At 28.3% G+C, this 6,971-nt stretch overlaps 1 pseudogene; it reads right to left on the bottom strand.

Annotated features, from left to right (window-relative positions):
- Window positions 1-895: 895 nt before the first annotated feature.
- LOC114281429 (sucrose transport protein-like) overlaps window positions 896-6,971 on the bottom strand; it is a 31,588-nt pseudogene continuing 25,512 nt past the window's right edge.

Raw genomic sequence — 6,971 nt, 5'->3', positions numbered from 1 at the left:
AGGTCTCGTTTAGCAAGTTAACATTTTAGTTAAAAATTTTAAAAATTATTAAAAAAGTCAAAAAGTCTATAACATATATCAAAAAATTAAAAATTTCATTTTCTCTCTACTTTTTACACATCTTTTCGTAAAAAGTCAAAAAATCACTTCAAACATACTAGTTTTTTTACCTCATATTTTAACCAAAAAACTAAAAAGTTACTAAAATAATCTATTCCCAAACGAGAGCTTAGTTTATTTTTTAATTTTTTATAAAAAAATCGTTTAAAAAATAAATAGATTAATGTGGTAATTTGATTTGATTTTTGATTATTTTAATTAAAAAGTCACTCTCCAAACAACTTTGTCATCTATTTTTTTAAGACAAATATGATCAAATGAAAAAGTTACGATTATTGGATTAACTTAATTTTTTTTATTGATAATATACAATACAATGAAAATCATAAGTTTTCTCAAATTTAAATTAAAATATATGAGAAATGAAACACTATTCTGAACTCTCATGGCACACCAACAATCACTAGCCACCAAAGTTGAAAAAATATTCATAAAGCTACTACAAATGCAAATAATTGCACAATTAACAGAGAGCATATTTTAGGCTCCATTTCAGTGGGAAGCTGCAGCAGTAGTGATCACTAATCTGATGGATAATATATGTAATCAATTTGATTAAATTAATTAAATTATTGATATAATTTCATATAAAATGTATGTTTTTTTATCAATAAATATTTTTTTTCTAATAAATTTTTTTTGTGATTAAATTAACATAATATAAAAAAAATAAAACACAAAATTGATATAATTAAATCTACAATAACTTAATTAACATAAGGAGCAAGTTACACAAGCACGGGTTTAAATTGTAAACAGAATTTAAGTACTAAAATTTTATGCAGATTAATATGACCCTATACTCTATATATATTGAAATTTTATTTGTAAGTCATTTTTCGACTCAAAATTAATCGAAAAATATTTCAATGGGAATGTGTAGAAATAGTTATCTTTAAAACAGAGGATGATGATGGATCATGATCAGTTCGCGGTGGCGATGGGAAGAAGGCAAGCAGGAACACACCGTTCGCCGCCGCTACGATAGCTCCGACCACAAATGCCGGCAAGTTACTGCCGCCGAAGAGCTGATCCCATGGTCCGCTTGTAAGTGAAACCACCAACTGTTTCAGCATTAGGTAGCTAAGATTAGCTTTTGTTGACAGGGAGCCGGGCCAGCCCTGCGCATAGGCCTATTAGGCCATGGCCTAGGGTCCTCAAAATAGATCTAAAAAAGGGATTCATTTCTATTATAATTTAGTGTAATATATTAAGTATGTTTTAAATTCAAAAAAAAATTGAAAAAAACCCAAACTAACTTAAAATAAATCGACCCATTCAAAAAAATTAGCATTGTTATTTATTAACTATAGACCCAAAAAAGGGGCCCCCTCCTATTATAGTTTAGTATAATATATTAGGTATGTTTTAAGTCCAAAAAAAATTAAGGAAGACCAAACTAATTTAAAATAAATTGACTCATTAAAAAAATTAAAAGGCCCATTTAAAATAATTAGCATTGTTATCCATTGAAAATGATTTTGTAAAAAAATTAGATTATGCAAGTATAATTGATTTATTTGCTTCTAAAAATGTAAGAAGAACGAGAATCAAATGATACTTATTAGTTGTTGTAATGTAATGCTAAGTATTTTTTGTGATTTTGACACAAATCTTTTGTCCTTTACCTTCAATTTTTTTTTTTTATTCAATGAAAAAAAAAATGTTAAGAGCCCCAAAAATTTATCAATTAATTATCGGTTTTGAGCCCCAGAAATCTCAGAACCAGGCCTGTTGAGAGCCCTAAGGTTGGGTCTATTTATGATCCGATCCTACAAGTCAACTCGGGAAGGATATCAAGGAATTCACCCCCTCGCCCCCCAATTTCAGTCAAGGGCTATAAGGAGGTTGGTATAGGTTTCGAACTTGAGACCTTAGACCTTTGATCATGCAGACTGTTACCTTACCAACTCATCCACAACCATTGAATTACTAAGATTAGTTTAGTGCCCATTGAACAAGTTACCTCAGCTACAAGTCATATATATCATATCCATGCAATAATGTTAATAAGTGGTCGAAAATTTTTAAAAACCAATATGACATTTATTTTATGAGGACTTGACCAGAAATTCCACTGAAAGCAAAATAACCAAGCATTGACATCATCAAAAATAAAATAAAATAAATATTAAAAAAAGAGTGAGGATAACGCTTCCTGTTTTGGTTGGAAAGAAAAATAGAAAAAATAAAAAATAGAAAAGAAGGAAAGCATGAATATAATGTGGTATTTGGATCAATGATTTGAGAAGGTATTTTGAGGGAGGGAAAGGAAAAAGAAAGAAAAATGAATAAAATAAAAGTTAATTTTTTTAATTTTTCCTTTTTCTCCAAAAATTTTCTTTTAAAGTTTTATCCAAACACAGCATAAATGCATTCATAAAATATATGACTTTTTTTTTTTCAATTTAGTTTTAGTCCTAAAGATTAGCCTCTACCTAGGATTTCCATTACAAATCTCAAAATGCTTAAATATACCATTTTTCTTCATTTTTTAAATAAAAAATATATATAACATAAAATTGATTTTTTTCCCGAAATGATTACAGAAAGAGTGGAGTTAAAGCAACTCCGATAATCATTTTCACAGGGATACTGTCAAGGGGATTTTTAGGGAAATGTTTGGGCCTCGAATGGTTGAGATCGAATGCTTTGAATTCTTTTTATTATTAGTATTATTATTATTTGTTGGATTGTATTGGTTTGGTTGTTATTGTTGTTGTGTTTTTTTTTTTTTTGAAAGATGATTATGTGTAAGGGTACGTCAAAAAATTAGACATCTTGCACCCACTCAACCTGTGTAGTTTGATAAGATAAGTGAGTTGGGTTAGACTAGTTGAATGATAAAATTGATTAATTAGTTAGGAATAAAAATATAGCAGAGACTCGTACAAAATTATATGAAATTAGCAAATTTTAACCAACAGCTTAACTGATCAATTTATTTTATCACCCAACCAATCCAACCTAGGCTGAGTTGGTGCAAGATGTCCAACCTTCCAAAAAAAAAAAAAAGCAACCAGACCAACACAGCTCAACAAAGAAATAAATAAATAAAAAAGTACAACCCAACAAATAAATAAATAAATAAGAGGAAGAGAGAGAAATTGCTGTGGCATTCGAGCTTTGAAAATTCGAGGCCTTAGCATTATCGGGAATTTTAATATACAAACTTTTAAAATATTGTATTATGTATACTTTTAGTTATGACATTATTTTAATTATGACTTTTGAGATCTTTAGTTATGTCTCATGTTGTGTTTAGTTATGAATTTTTTTTTTAATTATGACTCAGCAAATATGAAATTATGTTATTTTTTTCTTTAATTATAAGATATATATGACATGTAATCTTCAAAAAAGCACATACCATAGTTTTTTCTTAATATCAAAGTTAAAATTTGACGCGCTACGAGATTCACTCCTATATATTTTGACAATATTATTTATTGGTGCAAATATCATTTTGCTTCCAATGCTAGGTTGTGAAAAAGAAAATTTTATAACAAATTTGGAAAGTTTTGCTCCTACATTATAAAAATAATCTCATTCTCTGATGACTGAGATGTCAGTAGTGAGATAGACACTTAAACTCAAAATTATAAATTATTAATGTTATGCTATAAATATTATGATATTATTATGACTGATGTCATAAATATTATGAATTATTTTGATGGGAAGTGTTGTGAATTTTTTGTAAGAAGAAAATGTAATGAATCATTACAAAAATGTTTTGATTATGTCATGTATATTGTGAGAGGGTACGTATTATATCTCATTTTCAATGGATTGCGCATCACAATTATCAGTTAAATTTTAGAGAAGTGATTGGTAGCTCGAATTTGAGCCCCTCGAATCCCCCTCGAATTCAAAAACGACGTCGTTTTCGTCGTTTTTTATTTTTTATTTTTTTTTTCAGAAGAAGAGAAGGAAGGAAGAGGAAAAATGAGGAAGAAGAAGAAGAAGAGGAGGAAGAAGAAGGAGAGAAGGACTGGACTGGAGGGGCCATCAAAATCGGGCTGGAGGCGGAGGTGGGGCGGAGGCGACGGCGGGGCTGCGACGAGCTGCGAGAAGGCGACGGCGGGGCGACGATTGGGCGGAGGCGACGGCGGGCGGAGGGGCTGCCATCTCTTCCCCTCTCTTCCTCCTCTTCCTCTCTCTTCTCTTTTTCTCTTCTCTTCTATCTGATTCGGAGGGATTCGGGGGCTCAAATTCGGAGAAAAAAACATTTTCCTAAATTTTATATTAAAGTTGATACAAATTTCATAATATTATTTTTTTAAAAGTCGCAAAAAATATTTATTATTGAATACTATTATTGGACACTAACATTATAGCAGTCTGCCAAAGTTGCGCTTACATCAGAAGATGATTGGTTACATGTATCTTCCTCCCTTGGAAGATGTTTATGGATAAGAAATTGTTCAAATTACAAATAAAAAATATAATTTATCATAAATTTTTATCTTTAAAATTACTCTAAAAATGAAGTATAAAGTATATATTTAAAATTAAAAAGTGTGAGCTATATTTAAAATGATAACCATATTTTTTTAGATAGGAAAATTCTAAAAATAAATTACAAATAAGTGATAATTTTTATCAATATTGTGGGTGTTTGGGAAGTGAGTTTTTTTGGAAGTTTTTTTGGTTGTAGGATATTATTGGAGAATTTTTTTTTTTTTGTGTTTGGAAAGATAGTTGGATTTTTTTATGGTTAGATGTGATGTTTGTGAGAGGAAAAGTGAAATGATTATGGGGTTTGATGTGATATTTTGTTTGGATTTTTTTTTTTTGATTTTGTAAAACATTTGTCTTGTAATAATAAAAAAAAAAAAAAAAAAAACCAAATTGCCAAACACCGCCATTAATAATGAAAATTTTATACTTTTTAATGTCTTTGTAATATTTGCTTGAAGGTAATTCTCCTTTTTTTTAGAAATATATTTTTTGAAATAACTACCATTGGTCAAACTTGAGATGAGCCTTGTAGACAAAACTGTGTGGTCTTTTCCAATAACTACAACATACTCTCAACTCAAGTGGTTTACAACTGTTTTAAAACGAATAAAGTTAAAAAAATATCAATATCATGACAATGATAATGAAATATTTTTTAACTTTCAATTAGTTATACAATAAAACATCACACACTAATCAAAAGATAAAAAAAATTTATGATATATTTCATGAAATTTTTTTTATAATCCCTAATATTATTCTTTAAAATTGTGAAACAGAAAAAAAAAAATAAAAAATAAAAAATTACATAAACATGAAAGGTTGCAAGTCACCTTTGCACCTGCTCCCCAAGACATTTTTTTTGTACCCCCATAACAAAATTAATTACATCTTATATATTTTTTAAATTTTTTTTCTCAGTCCTACTATGATGTAAGTGGTCTTTTCTATATGCACTCTCTAACATGTGCCCCTAGCAGTTTTGAAAACCCATGTAAAAATGTGGACAGAGGATGCTGCAGCCGCGCTGTGAGGCAATGTAAAATGTTATAGATCTTAATTTTTTTATTAAATAAATTATTAAATATCTTATATGGATGTGAAATTTATAAAATTGTAAACCCCATACTCATGTGAGACATTTGATCATTTACGTAGTAGAAAATTTGATATCCCTAGTATTACTCTTGGTAATTTACAAGTTTTTTTTTTATTAGCTATTTTAATAATACGATTCATTTATATTATAAAATTTATTAAATATATCATTAATAAAAAAACAGTAAAAAATTAAATAATTATAATTTCATAAATAATATGCTCAACAATAATTTGAATTATAAAAAAAAAAAAAAAAAAAAACTCAGAACAAAAGCGCACAGAGGGCATAGCAGGAGGAAGGAACCTAACTCCCATGTGGTTACATGAAGTTAAATCATAATCAAATGTCCTTTTATGAGGTAATATAACGTTGTTTGATTTATTTTTAAATCTTATGCAAATTAATAAAAAAAATTGAAAAAATTATTAGAAAGTTTCATGTGGCAATCAGTTACTTCAATCAGTCTTATGGATTTTCTAATACACTGATAGATCTTGTTTGTTTTGACAACTTTACCGTGAAATCTTAATTTCAGATGATTTGGTGAACGTTTCTACTCTTCCTCGGGGGACGCCATCTTAGGAAAGTTTGATCTAAGTTTTGGATCACGTTTCTATCACTCCAATATAACACCTAAACATAACACTCCAAAAATGTAACATTTTATTATAACACACAAAAAAATTTCTTAATATACTTTTTTTAAACATAACACTAAAAAATATATAAAAAAAATTTCTTAGTATATTTTTCCAAACGTAACACTCCAATATAACACACAAAAAAACTCCTTAGTATACTTTTCCCAAACGTAACAATCTAATGTAACACACTAAAAAATTTCTTAGTGTACTTTTTCCAAACGTAACACTCCAACAAATAGTAACAATTAAGGAGATTATAATGACAAACAAGTTATTACACATCCAAAAAAACAATGGATTATAAAAAATAAAAAATACAAAAATTATGAAACTAACTGAAACATAATTCCAACATATAGGATTTATCGATCACTCTCCCAAAAACATTTGGGTGGCTATGCTATGCTCAAGTAAAAATATGTGTTTCTTAATGAATAATAACTTTACTTGTAATGTATTTTTTATTATTTTTTAGTAAACTGAACGTGACAATGAATATATTAATGAAATGAACATTTCATTCCACTTTCATTTTAGACTTTAGTGAATCAAGCATTATCTTAAGTTTAATTTTATGTCACGAGTTTAAGAAGCAAATGTATATATAAAGAGTAAATCTAAATACACAGATGATTTTTACA

Source organism: Camellia sinensis, chromosome 6 (genome assembly GCF_055761805.1).
Source record: "Camellia sinensis isolate YWXY chromosome 6, ASM5576180v1, whole genome shotgun sequence".
NCBI lineage: Eukaryota > Viridiplantae > Streptophyta > Magnoliopsida > Ericales > Theaceae > Camellia > Camellia sinensis.
The sequence above is the reverse complement of the archived record's forward strand: the minus strand, read 5'-3'. Positions and strand labels throughout refer to the sequence as shown.